Here is an 18,886-nt window from a genome sequence, read left to right as displayed (position 1 = left end):
AAGGTACTGAACTGGCATTTTAACAAATCACCCACGAAAGAACTGGCGAGTGACAACGGTGACTATGAATTGATGGACACAGAAAGTAACGCTGGGTCAGACCGAAAAGGCTGAAGAAAACACACAGCAACGAAAACAACCTAAAACAGAAGACTGGGGAAAGGAAGAAACCTGGAAAAAGAAAAAAAAAATACAATACATGTCAAGGTGCTAAGTCTTATTTTCGTCAGTATTTTCACCTTCAAACTTCACTTTTTTACTTTTTTTTCCCCCACACGAGAGGTGAAGATGGTGAAGCATGAATGAGCTCTTTATCCTCAGAGAATGCTTGGCAAAAAAAAAAAAAAAAAGTAACCACACGAGCTTTTATTTTCTTTAGAGGGGAACAAAACAATATTTTCCATCTCAACCCAGTTAACAGGAACATTTAAAAAATATTTTGCTGGCAGAGATTACAATCACAGATGCGCTCAGCCAAACAGCATCACGTTGCCTTCCTCATTAATCTAATGAATTGTGACTTCACATGGAGGTTTGCATTCGAGAACTAAGTATCCTAAAAATGGCATTATAGTCTTGACTCCATTGAAATTATAATGAGAACATATGATCATATGTTGAATCTGAGGTCTTACTGCAATAATTGGAAAAATATTCTTCTGTGTATATAATGTCCGTACTGTAACCCATCTGTAGACTCTTGGTAAATGAAATAAAACCCACTTAAAATTCTGTTGTTTTGGTTGTTGGATCCAGGCAATGTTTGTGTGTGTGTGTGTGTGTGTGTGTGTATGTGTGTGTGTACATATATATGTAGAGTAATATATTACAAATGTTTCTGTATGTTTGAAATTTTTCATAATAAAAATCGGAAGAACTTCAGTTGCTTCTTTCAAAATCTCTGAGATGACCCCTTACTACACCTTGTTCAGACCTTGGCTGGCTTGTGGGTAACAACATCGAGGCAGGTTGCTCTGACCTCCTCCGGCTCCACTTTGCAGGCCAGCCTGTGTAGAGCAGCTACAAGACTCTGCTAAAACAAGCTCTCATCGGGCCACTTCCTATCTCCTCGTGGTTCATCACAAAACGTCAAAACTCCTCTGCCCAGCTTTCCTGGTTCTCAGCATCCGGCCCCTCCCTTCCTGTTTCACCTTAGTCCCCATCATCCCACAGGCTGGTCTTCTCACCAGCGCTCTGTTTTCTCCTGCATCTGTGCCCCTGGGGCATCGTGTCAGGAAGGTGCTTCCTACGACCTTCACTGATCTAAGTTCCAGCTATTCTAGTCCCAGCCTAAGTCTTGCTGCCCCCATTCATTCCTTGTCTTTAGTGCCTGGAGTCTGAACCGTAAACATCCAGAAAGAGTACACACCTGCCCCTTGGATGCAAATTTAGCATCTCCATTCTCAATAAAGTTACCACCTCCGTGATTCCCACTCAGCTACTTAAAAACCAGGAAACAAAAGCAATAAGCATCAACTAACAGGTGTTGGAAGGTAAATTATTTATCAATTTCAATGCAGTGATGTTCTAGAGGAACACAAAAGCAAACTCGCTAAGAATATGTGACCCTGTCATTTGTTCAAAACATACCGATTGAGCATCTACCATATGCAGGCACTTTTCTAGGTACTTAAGATACATCAATGAATAAAACAGATAAGCCCTCATGGAATGGATAGTCGGGGGGGGGTGTGCAAACATAACTAATGTACAAAATAAATATGGGTGTTATATAGTATATTGGAAGATGGCAAATGCTACAAAAAGAAGAAAAAGTTGGAAAGGTTAAAGGGAACTTGAGAGTACAAGGCAGGGAATGTTGCAGAGGGAATGGGGTGTGCAATTTTAAATAGCACGGTGAGTGTCTTAGTCTCCCCGGGCTGCTAGAACAGAATACCACAGACTGGGGGGCTTATAAACAGAAACGTATTTCTCTCGGTTCTGAAGGCTGGAAGGCCAAGTTCAAGGCACCAGCAGATTCAGTGTCTGGTGAGCCCATACTTCCAAGTTCATAGACAGACAGCTGTCTCCTTGCTGTGTCCTCAGCTGGAGGAAGGGATGAGGGAGCACTGCAGGGTCTCTTTCATAAGGGCACTAATCCCACTCATGAGGGCCACACCCTCATGACCTTATTACCTCCCAAAGGCCCCACCTCCTAATACCATCACATTACTGGTTAGGGATTCAACATATAAATTTTGGGGAAGACACCAAATACAAAAATCAGAACATAACAGGTAAGGAAGTTTCATTGAGACAGTGACATTTGCAGAAACAGTTGAAGAAGTTGAGGGAGTTGGCTATGAAGATACTTAGAGAAACAGCATTCAGGGCAGCCATGCAGAGGGAACCAATCAGGTAAGAGACTCATGAGGCTTCATCACCTCTCAGGTGTGGGCACTCAACACCTCACACCAGAGGACACGTTTCCTAACTGACTTCCTCCTTTCCTTTCCTCTGGACATGCCCCACTTTAGCACATGGGGCTTTCCAGCTCCAATACTATCTTCCAAGTTGCATAACACAAATATTCAATAAATACTAATTAGGTAGGGAACACATAAATAATGGTATACTTTTGTAGCTCTCGATCATTTACTACAGCACAGATCTCAAAGAAGACTCTCAAAACACGTCCGTTCATAGAGAACAGACCTGTGGTTGCCAAGGGGGAGGAGGGTAGCGGAGGGAAGGATTGGGAGTTTGGGATTAGCGGATGCAAACTATTATATATAGGATGGATAAACAACAAGGTCCTATTGCATAGCACAGGGAATTATATTCAATATCCTGGGATAAACCATAATGGAAAAGAATATGAAAAAGAATATATGTATATAACTGAATCACTTTGCTCTACAGCAGAAATTAACACAACCTTGTAAATCAACTCTACTTCAATAAAGTTTTTAAAAAAATATCTCTGTTAACTGATTTGTTCATTGATGGCCTCCCACGTATCAAAATCTTCACCATTATTTTGGAAACTTTTTCTTCCATTGATTGCATGCTGTGTCCTTTGGAGAACTGTAAATAGAATTTAGCACACGATAGGGGAATAAAAGAAATATCCCACTCCAAAACTCTGATGGAAACTGGCCAAGTCGGTGTGGGGGAGGAAGAAGGGAAACAAGAGGCAGAAGAGATGGAAGAAGAGAATTGCAAGGTCTTTCAGAAGCAAAGGTGGGTCTGCCCGTGGGAAACCCAGGGTCAGGGAGTTCAGCTTCATTTTGCCCAGCATCCAGGGAGGCCTCAGTGATCAAGGACAACCTAGCTTAATAGGAAGTCTCTGCAAAGTGAAAATAATGAGACAGACCAGGGAGCTACAATTTATACATTTTTAACTTAAAAACACAAGTTATGAGTCATGTTTATCCCCATACGGAAGTCATTATGGAAAGTGGGAGAAGGATAAAAGTGAAGAAACAAAAATTAAAATTTCATCTGTCTTGACTCTTAGTCATTTATTATCATCCAGCTCTACACACACTTTAAAAAACACAACAAGTGGGCTTCCCTGGTGGCGCTGTGGTTGAGAGTCCGCCTGCCGATGCAGGGGACGCGGGTTCGTGCCCCGGTCAGGGAAGATTCCACATGCCGCGGAGCAGCTGGGCCCGTGAGCCATGGCCACTGAGCCTGTGCGTCCGGAGCCTGTGCTCCGCAACGGGAGAGGCCACAACAGTGAGAGACCCGCGTACCGCAAAAAAAAAAAAAAAAAAAAACACAACAAGCAAAATTACCCAACCGGAAAACACCTTGTTGCTTTAATTAGATTGATTTTTATCTTAGCTATGACAGAGCAATAGTGATATTACTAACTACAAGAAAAACAGTCTTTGTCTTCGGGATTTACACTTGTTGACACAGATGAAGGCAGGCAGGTCGTTTATTTCTTTACCTTGCCCTAACACTTTTGTTGTCTTCTGCAGAACATAATCACTTCCGGTATTATACCAGCCACGGGCACAAGGGTCCACACAATCATTCATCCATTCGTGCATGGCCCTGTGCCACATGCTGGGACCACAGTGTTGAACAAGACAGGTGTGGTCCCTGCCCTCAGGAAGCGCCCTGTCCTGGGAGGAACACAGACATTAAACAAGTAAATTCACAAATAAACATTTAAATTACAGTATGGTAAGTATTAGGAAAGAAGTTTAGAGGGAGTTGGCCTAGCCGTGGGGGTGGGGATGCAGTGGGGTCAGGCTTTCTTAAGGAAGTGATGCTTAAGCTGAGGCTTGAGGTGGATTTGGCTTTAGCCAGGACATGAGGGAGGGATGGAGGGTCCCCACAGAGGGAAGGGACTTAGTGCTTTCAAGGAACTGAAAGATCAGGTTGCTGCAGATAATTAGGGTGGGAAGGGATTGTATTAGTCATGGTTCTCCAGAGAAACAGAAACAATAGGATACATTGATATATACAGAGAGCGATTTATTAAAGGGATAGGTCCCTGTGTTTATGGAGGCGGGCCTGTCCTAGTATCTGCAGGGTGAGTCAGCAAGCTGAAGACCCAGGAGAGCCAAGAGGGTAATTCCAGTCCAAGACTGAAGGCCTGAGACCCAAGGGAGTGGATGGTGTCATCCAGTCTCAAGTCCATTAGACTCGACACCCAGGAAGAGTCAAAGATTTAGTTTGAGCCCAAAGGGAGGAAAAAACCCAATGTCCCTGTCCAAAGGCTGTCAGGCAGGAGGAAATCTCCGTGCCCAGGGGAGATCAGCTTTTTGTTCTCTTCAGGCCTTGAACTGATCAGACAAGTCTCACCACATTATGGAGGACAATCTGCTTTACTCAACCTACCCACTTAAATGTTAATCTCATCCAAAACACCCTCACAGAAACACCCAGAATAATGTTTGACCAAATATCTGGGCACCCCATGGCCCAGTCAAGTTGACACATAGAATTAACCATCACAGGGATGGTGAGGAATGAAGCTGGAATGCCAGATGTGGGGCAGATGTTCAGGGGCCTTGTCAGCAATGCTAAGAGCATTACTCTAAGAGCAATGGGTAGCTATTGAAGGGCTTCAAAAAAGGGAAAGAAATACTCTGATTAGTATTGGGAAGAGGTTGCTTTGATTGCTATGTAGGGAAGAGATAGGCAGGAAGAAAGACAAGGAAAAGTTGGGACTTCCCTGGTGGCACAGTGGTTAAAAATCCACCTGCCAATGCAGGGGACACAGGTTCGAGCCCCAGTCCAGGAAGATCCCACATGCCATGGAGGAACTAGGCCCACGCACCACAACTACTAAGCCTGTGCTCTAGAGTCCACGAGCCACAACTACTGAAGCCTGCGCGCCACAACCACTGCAGCCTGCACGCCTAGAGCCTGTGCTCCGCAACAAGAGAAGCCACCGCCATGAGAAGTCCACGCACCGCAACGAAGAGTAGCCCCCGCTCACTACAACTAGAGAAAGCCCACGCACAGCATCGAAGACCCAACACAGCCAAAAATAAATTAATTAATAAAAAAAAAAAAGACAAGGAAAAGCTCCATAGAAAAAGTGACATTTTAGTTAGGTCCTGAAGATTGAGCAGGATTTAGTTATTTGGAGAAGAGTAAAGGGCATTCCACATGGAAGGAATGTTATCAGCAAAGGAATAAAGATGGGAAGTCAAGTGACCAAGTCATTTTGACTAGAGAATAGAAATTTTAAATAAATAAATTTATAAGGTAAATATATAATGAAGCTAGCAAGGTGGCTGCGGGCAAATCACAGTCTTGAGTAACAGCTGTAGGAAATCCAAGACTTTATTTTGTACCTAATGAGAAGAACTTGGTGGTTTCTTTGAGCAGGTAAATCACACAATCAGATCTGTTTTAGAAAGATGATTGTTAATGACAGTATTTTGGTAGCTGGAGAGAAGACTGATGGAGCAGGGGGCAATTGGTAGGGAACCAAGAAACTATTAAGGGCTGAAAGGGGAAGAGGCATTGGAGATGCTGGAGGGAACCAATTCAGGAGACTTATCTCAGGTGACATCAACAGAATTTAGCAACCGATCAGCCATGGAAGGGGAGGAAGGGGGAGGAGTAAGATATAACTGCACGTTTCTAACCCGAGTTATTAAGGGGAGGGTGATGCCCTGACCATGATAGAGGATTCAGGAAGAAGAAGGAAAATCTGAGTTCATTTCAGGGAAGGGTGGGAAAGAGGGTTGGAAGAAGGAGGAGAGGGAAGGTAAAACATTTCAAGTTAGACATGTTGAATTGGAGGTGCCTACAGTATTTCCAGGTAAGATGTCCAGTGAGCAGTTCAGATTTATGGGTCTGGAACCCAGGAGAGAGGCTCGGGTAGGAATCATATTTATACTTGTTGTCAATCTTTGAATTTCAAATTTTGGTAAAATTTCTCAAAAAAAAAAAAAAAGGGCAGTTCACATAGCTAATTTTTTGGTTTGTTATATATGTACCATCACTTCAAAAAAGACCAGACATTGTAATTCCAAAAAAAGTATGAAAGCCATCAGAATAAAGAGACTCCTTTAAATCAAGTAGATTTATACGAAAACCTCCCTCCATCATCCCCATTTGTCTCATTTGGCTGCAAACCTGTGAAATTTGTGTCACAGACCGTCTGGTTTGCATTTGCCCAGCATGGGCTTAAGACACAAGGGTAACCCAAACTGTGAAATTTGATGAGAAAGTCCTGGAAGAGAATTGAGCACATAATGGAGAAGGGGGAATGGAAGAGAATGAAAGCTTAGGAGATCAACACTTAGGTGAGGAGGTGAGCAGAGAGAGCAGTGAGGGGAAAGTGAGTCAAAAAGAATTAAAAAAATGAAAATAAGAAGGATCCTTCCACCTTTCAACTGCAATCTGATAGAAACTTTTACTCTCATCCTTGCTTTTGTAGAGAAAGAATTTTGATGTGTGATCCAGAGGAAGTCATGTGCCCCTAGTGGCCAGGAGGAACATTAGCACAAAAGCAATAACCTAGAACAAGAGCTGCAAACTACAGCCCATGGGCCAAATCATCTGTCCCACCCACAGCCTTCTTTTGAAAAACACATGGGCCAAAAATACTTTTTACATTTTTAAATGGTTTAAAAAAATCAAAAGAATACTATTTTATGACATGTGAAATTTATTTGAAATTCGAATTTCAATGTCCATAAATAGTTTTGTTGGATCACAGTCATTCTTGTTGTTTACATGTTGTCTGTGGCTGCTCCCATGCTATGTGACAGAACTGAGTCGTTGTGAAAGAGATGTGTGATCCACAAGGCCTAAAATATTTACCATCTGGCCTGCATTGGTCTAAATGTTTACATCTCTCCAAAATTCATGTTGAAACCTAACACCCGCTGTGATGGTATTAGGATGTGTTACACTAAGTTACAGCTAGAATGCACAGTCTGAGAAGTGGGCCTTCACCAGACACCTGATCTTGAATACCCCAGTATCCAGAATTGTAAGAAGCAAATTTCTGTTTACAAGACACCAGTCTGTGGTATTTTGTTATAGTTGCCTAAACCAATAAGACATGGCTCTTTACAGAAAAGATTTGCTGGCCCTCAAACTAGAAGCTACAGGGAATGGGATGGGCAGGTTGGAAACCCAGGAAAGGAAAAGTCAGGCAAAGCTGTAGAAGGTGGTCCCCTCCCACCTTCAACTGGGACTGAGATCACATCAGGAAAGGGTCGCTCAGTGTAGCACTTAGCACCATAAAATGCCTTGGTTGTTCAGAGGCCCGGGGAGGGAAAAAAGACTAACATACCACGGAGCCTGTCAGCACATTACATATAGACTCACGTTTGGATTATTATTGCTGTTGTCTTATTCCATGCTTGTGTGTTTTTATACTGACTTTTTAAATGTTCCTTTAAGCAAAAATCCACTCTGCCTTTTAGAGCTTGACATCCCTCCCCAGACCTAGGTTCTGATTGTGTTGGGGCTGAGTGACATTTTCCTACAGTGCTAGGTCATTATTTTTGCTCCTGGAATTGCAAATCCAAGGATCAAATGGCGCAGTCTGAATGCAGCCAGGAGGGGAGGGAATCCCACCAGAGGTGCCCTGAAACAAAGCAAACAAATAACTTCAAAAACCACATCATGCAATCTGGACCTGTTACAGGACAGATGGAACTCTGAATTGTTTGATTCTATCAGCAGAACAGAGGAAGGAAATGTTTTAAAATGAGATTATGTTATTTTCCCCAGTTCTTATTATGAAACCTTCCTGAAATGAACTTTAAATATCAGCAGCCCCTTTCACGGAGATGAATGCAATTCAGCCAGCAGGAGCATTGCAGGAAAGTGGCTCCACTATGAAAAATGTGGAAAGGCAGAGGTCGAGATGAAGAGTGGATCCCTGTGGGGTCCTTTGGCTGGGTGAAAAATCAGGCTCTCAAACACAGCTGTGTGTGTTAGGAAGGGCCGGATATCTTTGAAAAAGCTATGTGCCCCATATAAACATTAATTGAGGGGTCCTTTTGCAAAAGACATCAATTGTAATGAATGAAAATTCTCCTGCATTCTTTGCCCTCAACAGGAAAATGATTGACAACTAGTTATTGTGTAGAGAAAAATATCCTGGAAGTTATGAAAATTTCCCCAAAATAAAATCATATGATAGTTCTTTATAATGCTAGGTATTCTATACGGAATTTTCTAAAGGAAATTGTTTGTATCATTCAGCCCCAAACTTTGCTAAATAAAAATTTAAATTAAAAAAAAAATAGATGTTTTGCTAGTGTTCTCTAGTCAGTGACTGTCCAGGCAGGATGATATGGACTGGCCAGGGATGTGTTCATTTGTCTCCTTTGCATGGTATCCACAGTCACTCACACACACACACACACACACACACGCACATACACACGCACATACACACCCCTCTAAATGTTGGGATTCCTCCAGATCCTCTGAGTCCCAGAACCCATATCCAACTGCGTACCTAACATTGCCACTGAGAAGTCTTGGAACATCTGAAATTTAATTACCTTCCCCATCCTCCTCCTGGTCTTCACCAACTCTGTAAATGGCACTTCCATCCACGCATCAAGCCAGATTTAGGATTCATAGCAAATTCTATTGTCATCACCCAGCCCACAGACCATTCTCTACCAGGGTCAAAAGAATGACTTCTTGAAGCGTAAATGAGACCATATCATTGCCCTGTTAAGACCTTCACTGACTTACCAGTGCTCTTAAAATAAAATTCAAACTCTTCTTCCTTAGCCTGCAAAGCCTACATGGTCTGGTCTGGTGATTTCTCGAGGCTTTTCTCAATCACTCCTTCCTCAGTCACAATGTTCCATCCACACTGGTGTGTTTCAGTCTTTGGACGCTAATCCTTTCCACTCTGAGCTCTGTGTTTTCTCTTCCTGTGTCTGTACAGTTCACCTCCACATACTTCACAGGCAGCCACTTTGGAGATAGAGCATGCTCCCAACCTCCTTTTTCTTTAAATGATCAGGGTTTGGGGCTGAGCTGACTGTCACTACTGGAATGCAGCATGGTCCCCCAAATGGCACCCTTCCTCTCTATCTAAGTTCTGAGTCCTTGAGAAATAAGTCAAAGGAGCCAGGCAGATGGAAACCAAAACATCATCCTTATGACTGACAAAATAGACATTGGAGAATGTGGCTTATGTTATTTGCAAACAAGGGGCTTCTGGACACTAACCCCAGCTTCAAATAAAGCTGCCCACCCAGCAACAGGCTGTGCTGTGTCAGAGCACACCTCCATGCCTTGCCCCTGGAATATTTACCGTGGGGCCGGGGGCGGGGTGGAGGGCAGAGCAGACCTGCACTCTCCGCAGGCAGGCTGGCTCGCCAAGAAAAGGAGAGGACATATCTGGACTCTGCAAACCCAGTTTCTCTTCCCAAATGTAGGAATTCCTCTTCCTCTAGGAAACAACATGGCAGAAGGAGACCAGAAGCATTACACTAACAAAGCTTCCTCTACATGGAAGGAAACACCAGGAGTTGAAAAGAAGCATCCCCGACTGTGCCCCCCACCCCCAAAGTCACCTCCTTTAAATGACCACTCTGCTTCCCTCCCCTGGGCTGGGCTGAGGGCCTTCATCTGCCTCTCCTGGAACACCAGCATCCCAGCATTTATCTCCCCCAATGCCATAACAATCTATTATGTGTCTGCAAACTTCCTGAGGGCAGAGACCAGGTAGAATAAAGAGTGGAGGGAAGAAATATTGTGGGAACTGTTGTTGTGTATAACTTGGAGGGGATTCTCTAGGCACATCCCACAGGTTGAGGGGTGACCCATGTTGGGAATGGAATCCCAGCTAGGATGGGACTTTCAACAAAATGAGAGCAGGGCAAAGGACCACAGCGGGGCTGGCCCATGCTTGGAAGCCATTTTTGGAGAGCTCTGTCTGGTCTCTTCCCAGCCTCAGAGAGAGGGTATAAATTGAAGCGAAGTTCTCTCCTCCTCACACAGGGCTTTGTGTGACTTTTTTTTTTTTAACATCCCAAAGACAGGAATATATCCATCAGACACAGGCTGCCGCCACCGCAACGTTCAGTGGTTCAGCCCCTGTTGCGATGACTCCAAGGTTAAGTAGTTCAATCCATGTCGCAATGACTTTGGCTTCCTGGTGACACAATGGGCTCTCACACATTAAACTGATGTTGTTTTAAAACCAGTGCAGCTGCTTTTGAAGTCTGTCTCTACCAAGGAGATTTCAGCAGCCCCCATATATAGGGTATAATACATACATGGTGCTAATCACCGTGCAGGCATTACTGAGAAAGTGGTATAATCACTACTTATAACCTACAACCGGTTGAACTCTGTACTTTCTCGCTCTAGCATTTACATTTTCTGCAAAGGGTGATATTTAAGCCTGAACTATTGCAGAGAACAAGGAAGAATGTGCTTACATGTAGGGCAAGCATCCCATGGGGGAGGGCTAACCTACCAGATTGAGGGCAGCAAGAAACGGAGTTATTAATATCTGAGTCACAACCTAGATGGAACAAGCAATGTTCCCAGGACAGAGCAAAGCTTAGCCCTGCTCCGGCTCCCCAACTCTAGGGGACCCCGGGGGCCAGGGGACAAGTCAGAGAGGCAGCGCTCTTCATGGCTACTGACAAAGCGCTAAGACTCCTGTAGAGCTAGGTCTATACATCTAGACTCACACATAGATCTGTGCATGTAAATTTGTACAATGAATCCTTAGAGAGCCGCCATCACCCCACTATGCTCCATGTACAACTTCCAATTATACCGTGTCCTTTAGCGGCTTCTTCCTTTCAAAGAGCCCTTGGTGTTTCTGTTAACCTTCAACTTTACAAAACTGTCCAACCAGGGAAGGGATGGATGCCCAGTGGGACTTACTTGAGCCCACACCCCTTATAGGCATGACCCCACCTCTAAAGCAAAAATTAAAAGGATGCTCGCATTTCACCTGGAGGGAGATCGCTGGGGATGCCATTCCCTCGTCAATTCATCAGACATTTCTGAATTCCTACTCTGCCAGGCCACACAAGGAAGGCCTTCTGGAAGAGCGAATCCTTGAGCTGAGTCTTCAAAGATAAACTGGATCAGGTAGATATTAGAAGGATGGGTTGGGCATAATAGGTGGATGGCATTCAGAGGGGACCACACGAGCAAAGGCATAGAAGGTGCAAAACTATGAGCAACTGTGGTATAAGTTGCAAAAAGTGGGGAGGCGTGGTCAGGGAAGACCTCACCTGTATCCTGCAGGCAGTGGAAGGTGTTAGGGTGAGATGTGCACAGCAAGTGGATGACAATAGGACCAATGGAAAAGATGGACTTGCAGGATCAGGAAGGCTGTTGCTACAGCTCACGCTCCGGGGAGGACTTGTAAAGTGCAGGTTTTAGGCTGATCCATCAATGCTATAGACTGGAAGGGACAGTGGCCTAGGGAGATTAAAAGGCTCTTTGTGGGTGAGAGAGGACCCATACAGAGCCAGGAGCCAGGTGGGCTGATGGTCTCATCTCTGGGCCCCAAGACGAACACAGGGTGAGAAGCCATCTGACAGTGCTACAGAAAACAGCTGGCCGACTCCAACCTCCATGATATCTATTCAAGTTTTTGAAAATCAAATTTGCTAAAGGTGTTTCAAAGGAGAAAGGATCCACCTCTGTGTGTGCCCAGAACAGCACTGAAATGGACTCAATGAAAGGGACTCAAATGGACACGCATATACCATGTTCATAGCAGCATTAGTCACAATAGCCTAGGGTGGGAACAACCCAAGTGTCCACTGATGGGTGAAGGGATAAAAACAATGTGGTACATATACATTCAATGGAATATTATTCAGCCTCAAAAAGGAAGGAAATTCTGACACTTGCTACAACATGGATGAACCTTGAGGACACTATGCTAAGTGAAATAAACCAGTCACAAAAGGACATATCAGGACTTCCCTGGTGGCGCAGTGGTTAAGAATCTGCCTGCCAATGCAAGGGACACAGGTTCGTGTCCTGGTCCGGGAAGATCCCACATGCCACAGAGCAATTAAGCCCGTGCTGCGCCACAACTACTGAGCCTGCGCTCTAGAGCCCGTGAGCCACAACTACTGAGGCCCGCAAGACTAGAGCCCGTGCTCCGCAACAAGAGAAGCCACCGCAGTGAGAAGTCCGCACACCGCAACGAAGAGTAGCCCCCGCTCGCCACAACTAGAGAAAGCCCACGCACAGCAACAAAGACCCAATGCAGCCAAAAATAAATAAATTAATTAATTTTTTTAAAAAAGGTTAAAATGGTAAATTTCACATTATGCACATTTTTACCACATTTTTCGTAAAAGAGAGAAAGGAAAAGTGAATTTATATTCATGGAGCACCTAGTGTATATCAGCACCGGCCTAATTGACGTGCTTCAATTTATTTAATCCCACACAAAACCCCTCCAGGCTCTGTGCAAGGCAGCCAGCAGGTCAGGTGTCCAGAGACCGCCCTCTATTCTGGACTTCGGGCCTTTCTGGGAGGAGTGCACCCACCATGTGTAAGCCCCTGTCCCCAGGGCAATGGTCAAAAAACTGCCCCAACCTGCCAGAGTTTCAGGAGAAGGGGTCCCACATTTAGCTACCAGCTCTTTGTCCACTGACCAGGAAGAGATCTGGGCTCAGCCTCCCAGGCCGTGGGCTGTCCCTGCCTCCCAGCCCAGATATCTCTGGCCTCATAAAGAAAGGGGTCCCACATCCCAGGAATCAGAGTTCTGTGTGACCTGGGTCACATGCACGTCGGAGATGAGGAAAGGTGCACAGCTCCCCGAGCTGGGCAGTCTGCTGGTTAAGGACCTCCTGCGCCCCTGACAGCCTTGGTGGAACATGAAAGACCATTGAGATAGAGACTTAGGATCCTTCTCAACACAGCACCCTGGGGTCAGAGTTGGCTCACAAGGCGAAACCAGCCCGCCATCCTGGCCTGGCCTGGCCTTGGCTTATGCTTTGACTTCCCCCCAAACGGCTGCCGGTGCTCCATTCCTTGTCCCGTGCCCAATCCAGGCAACTGAGATGCTCTCTCCAGTCTGCTTCTTGGAGAACGCACTGAGTGGCTATAGCACGACCTCCTAAAAAGGCACAAAGCTGCAAAATCCCATCTGCCCTCGTCCTATCTCCACTTTGCAGAGCCGGCTCCCGAGGGTGCATCTCCCCCCCTCCCTGTCCCACACCACTGAGCCACGTGAAACAGCAACTTTCCCATCAGCCTCCTTTCAGAACCTCTGCCTCCCATCACGGAGGCCTGAGCTGGTCTGTTTCAAAGCTTCTGTCTCTGTTAGTGGAGTAACATCGACTTCAGCCTCTTGCTCTGCCCAGCTTCAACGTGAGGGGAACAGACGGGGTACCTGGCGTGAGAGATACTGTTCTGTGCCCTGCAGGCTCCCCCCTCCCCCTGCAATTTCACACACACACACACACACACACACACACACACACACACATTTGGAACAAGAAGGGAAAGAGTCTGCCTTTTAGATCCCAGGCCTGCTCGATCACAGAGATAAGCGTACCCTTGCTGGCCACTGGCCTCACCCCAGAACGCACGGCCACCTCAGGGCGGCCGGGAGGGCTGGTCTGAGACACTGGGACAGCCCTGCCCTGGCCACTTGCACAAGCAGCTTTCAAACAAGATCAGCAGGCCGAGAGTTCTTTGTTCTTTCTGGCACCTGTTTAACTCGTGTTAAACCAGGGCTCTGGCGGCTCCCTCTCGGAAGGGGGAGGAGAAGGCTGCATTTCATTTAAGTGAGCCGCTGCCTCTCACCTTAGAATCACAACTAGCCTGACGCGTCACCGCTCCCTCCCTGCCAAGTCACCAGAACTCTGGGGCTCCCGCTGCCATCAGAGAACTCCAGGCTGAGGGGGACCCTGGGGTCAGGTCTGGAGGAGACCCCTCTCTGTGCCCCCCTACTTCCAGGCAGGACTCGCCTATGAGCCTTCAAGGCAGCAAGGACTCATGTTCAAGGCTGACTTCTTGGGAATCCAGGGAAGGCGATTGCACCAGCACCTAGGATGGAGCTGTGAACAGTAGGTGTTTCATTTGTTTGGGGCGCAAAGGGGCAGCCCAACCTGCCCTCACTCCACCAGCTGCTTTAACAAGCACCACAAATGGTAATTACCTTTTGCCAGGTGGACCAGTTGAGGAAACGGATGGCTTCCCCTGGAGCTGGGGTGCCTGCCAGCCCCAGGGTTCTTGGGACTATCCCTGAATGTCTTGGTCTGGCTTCTAATGTGCTTGACTTGTTATGTGAGTCACAGCCCAATTAAACTAAAAGTGGAGGAGGAAAAAAAAATGAAGGAAAAGACGGGATAACTACATAGAGGATATAAGACAAGTAAGCATTTATGTTACAGGACGCCTTCCTGTAAAAAACGCCAACCCAGAATCTCAACTTACGATACTTCAATTGTCTAGCACAGAGGCAACTGTAATCATTACAGAATGATAATTATTTTATTTTGCCCCCCTCCCAGATCCATCAGAAGTTTCTTTTGGTCACTAGTGAATTTTCAACATTACTAAATTGTCAGAAATCTGATTTACATACAACTGTTTCAGACCCCCTATATTGTATAAAAAGCAAGATATTCTTGGAATCTGAAGGTAGCTAAGCTTGGAAAACACCAAATGCTTTTGTAATTCTAGATAATAATAAGTGCTCATTTGGCACGAGAGAACATGAAATATAAACATCAGCTCATCAAACGACTTCAAATGTCTTAAAAAGGAAAGAAAACAATGCATTCCAGGAGCGAAACGTGGTAACAAACCCAACTTAGAGGAGAAGTCCTTAGTCGTTAGGCAGCTCCGTAGAGCATGAATCCAATGGTGGCTGTGCTCCCAGGTTCCTCCTTTGTAACTGGACAGGTTGGGGAGGCAAGCCTGGATTCCTCCACGGTCCCCAGAGCTCACCACGGCTCACCAGTGCATTGATCTTATTTTTCAAGCAAGGTTAGCTTTGGCACAGGTCTGGGAAGAAGTACGTAGGGTCCTGGTGGACTTCTGTACCCCGTGGTCCTCTCTCCCACATCTGGCCCAAAGCTGGACCAGCCCACAGGCAAACTGTAAAACTAGACAAAGGAATCTTCAGCTTCCTCCACCTGCCCACCCTAGTGTCCACCTCACTCCTTTCCTTCTTTTTGCAGGTCCCAGCCCAGCCCTATGTTCTCCTAAACCTTAAGTTTTAAGGGAAAATATGATGGTCTTTCATCAAGATGTCAATGGCTGATCTCTGGCAGCTGAGCTATTGCCTCTCTGAGCAGCATCTGTGTTCTTGCTGGGTAATTTAATTGTTAATATGACTCGGCCAAGGGATGCCCAAGTAGCTGGTAAAATATTATTTCTGGGCATGCCTATGAGGATGTTTTCAGAAGACATTAGCATTTGAATTGGTAGAGGGAGTAAAGATTTCCCTCTCTGATGTGTGTGGGCATCATCCAATCCATGGAGAGCCTGAATAGAACAAAAAAGCAGAGGAACTCGCTCTGTCTGCTTGAGCTGGGACATCCACCTTCTCCTGACTTTAGACATTAGCACTCCCTCAGACCTGGACCAGGATTTACCCACTAGCCCCCTGGTTCTCAGGCCTTCAGGTTTGGACTAGAACTACACTACTGGCTTTCCTGGGCCTCCAGCTTAGAGGGAAGATTGTGGGACTTCTCAGGCTGCAAAATTGCATGAGCCAATCCCTTACAATAAATCTCCTTTGTATATCTGTCTATCTATATATATCCTATTTGTCCTGTTTCTCTGGAGAAGCCTGACTTAATACAAAGAGGAATATGGTCTAACTGGAATTTCAGATGTCAGAAGGAACAGGAGGTATGGGGGAAGATGAGGCATAGGGAGGAACATCATAGAGAAGCTCTGAAGTCACACTGAGGAGGTGTCACCAACGCGAGCCACACACAGGACCAGGCCAGGTACTACGGGGTAGACCAGTTGTTCAGGAGAAACCACCTTTGATAGGCTACTTAACCAGGGGACAAGGGTGACCCAGGTGCTGCCAGCTCTATCTGGTGTGGCCTCAGTAGTGCTCCATGCTGGGGGACAGGGGCTCTGTCTCCCAGAGGAGAAGATCTTCTCTACAAAGGGGTTTCATACACAGGGCTGAGGAAAGTATCTGGATGTAGAAAATGGCATCAGCAGTCAGACTGGCCCCAGGTGTGTCCCTTCCTTGTCACCCCAGGAGAAACTCAGGTATTCTGGGCTTGTGCCATTTAAACACACAGGAGGGATGGCTCGTTGGTGACCTCATTACCATCATCGCCCAGAGAACCAGTTACACCTGCTCACGGCCCACAGCCTGCTGACGCTGGGCTCGGATGCCAGGCCCAGGAAAAGCCTCAGTGAAACCCAGTTTCTGGGCAGAAAATCCTCCCTTTACAGCCACATCAAGGGCTTAGAACTGTTTCTTCTTGGGCGGGGAAAGAATAAGGCTTTCTGTGCTCATTGAGAAATAGATGAGCCATGAGTCCCAATTGGTGTGAACTGTCTCTTTCACATGCTTCTCGAGCACCACCCACACAGTCGTGGGTAAAGCTGTGGGCCCCGCAAGTCAGCACTCCGGAGCCTGAATACGGGGTTGGTCCACCTTAAGGCAAGGGGGCCAGCCTTTCCTCATCAGTCGGCCTTGGCTTCCAGCTGCCCTGGGCCTGGGGAGGCTGCATAGCATCCTGGGCACAAGGGCAGCTAAGGGCTGGCTGTCAGCAGCCAACACGGCCTATTAGAGGGGGTCTGAGGATCCACGTGTGTCTATTACAGCTGGAAACACGGATTCCAATCTACCTGTGTTCCTTTGATGAGGTTTTTTTCCAGACTGGTTTCTTCGTCCATCATCTTTATGGCTGTTTATTTATTCCTGCCTTTGCTTTCTTGATTATTTTTGCACATCTGCTGTTCCAGGCTTCCATTTCTCTCTCTTAGAGTGTGGTTGAATTCCCTGTGACATACTTCATTCCTTATCGGATCGCTTATTTCTCCCCTTCTGAGCTATAGTTTTTTTGTTTTTTTTGTTTTTGTTTTTGTTTTTTTTTTGCGGTACGCGGGCCTCTCACTGCTGTGGTCTCTCCCCTTGCGGAGCACAGGCTCCGGACGCGCAGGCTCAGCCGCCATGGCTCACGGGCCCAGCCGCTCCGCGGCATGCGGGATCCCCCCGGACCGGGGCACGAACCCGCGTCCCCTGCATTGGCAGGCGGACTCTCAACCACTGCGCCACCAGGGAAGCCCTGAGCTATAGTTTTGACGGGGGTTTTGCAGTCATAGCCACTTTCTGCATCTGGTCACTTGACAGGGAAGAGACAGAGGAGAGTTCCTGTGGGGTTCCGAGCAGCATTTGCTGGCAAAGCTGCACCTAGCTTTCTCTTCTGAGATGGTGTGAAATGTCCTAGATTTCACACTACCTCATTATGAGTATTTCTAACTGCTGTATGGATCCCTTGGGTCTTAGGGTCATTCCTCCAAATTTTGTGGAGTTCTGGAAAGGCGCTAAGATCCTGAGAGCCTGGGGGTGGAGGGGCAGGGTAAGAGTTTTTATTCTCATGCAGTTTCCCTATCAATATTGTCAAACTGTTTCATTCACTAGAGAATGTTCCTGATTTTATTGATTAATCTTCCTTTTTATAGTTTGCTTTCGGGGGATGTTTGCAGGGGGTGAAGCTGGAGTTAGGAGCTACTTAGTGTATCATGTTTCTTTCCTCAGGGACCACTTTTCAAAGTTTACAGTATGGGATTGTATTCTTTTCTGTGTCTGAGCATCGACAGTGGGGTTTGGGGCTGGACACGACCACGTTCTGTTGATCTCATTAAGCTCTGGGGATTGAGAGAGTTGTGGTCTGACTTTATTCTTGGGAAATGCAGGTCCATGAAATTACAGACCAGCGTTCCACCGAGCAGGGTGTGGGCAGCAGAGAACAGAACAGGGCCCCAGGCTGTGGTGGCTCTGGGACGGTGGCCCCGGCATCCTCCTCACAATATCTCTGCCAGCCCTTAGTCCCCACCTGGAGATGGACGTCCTCTTGGCCTCAACCAGAGCCAAGAAAACGGGGACCTGCTTTCAACTGAGCTGACATCTGAGAAAAAGAAAGCCTTTCGTTTCTGTTAGGAGCCTCCACCCTCAAAGCTAATCTGTCTACTCCACCCATAGAGATGGCTTCTGTGGCCGGTACCTCAGCAGGAACTTGTCAAGGATCCACATTCTCCAATCCCTCTGCCTGGTCCTTCTCCAGGTGCACAGGAGTCTGTCTTCCTCCAAAGAGAATCTTTCCCCAAGTTTATAGCTAGCTCTACTAGCCATTTTGGCAGTAGAGGATCAAAATGTGAAAAGTGCCCTCAGGTCAATGGAACAACCATAGGCCTGATGGCGAGGGGAGAGTGGTCCCTAGATAGACAAAGCTTCCTCTCTGCACCCCGGTGTCCACCGAAGCTGGGGATGGGAGAGGCAAGGAGT

The sequence above is a fragment of the Hyperoodon ampullatus genome (assembly GCF_949752795.1).
Source record: "Hyperoodon ampullatus genome assembly, chromosome: 3".
Classification (NCBI taxonomy): domain Eukaryota; kingdom Metazoa; phylum Chordata; class Mammalia; order Artiodactyla; family Ziphiidae; genus Hyperoodon; species Hyperoodon ampullatus.
This window is presented reverse-complemented; position numbering follows the sequence as displayed.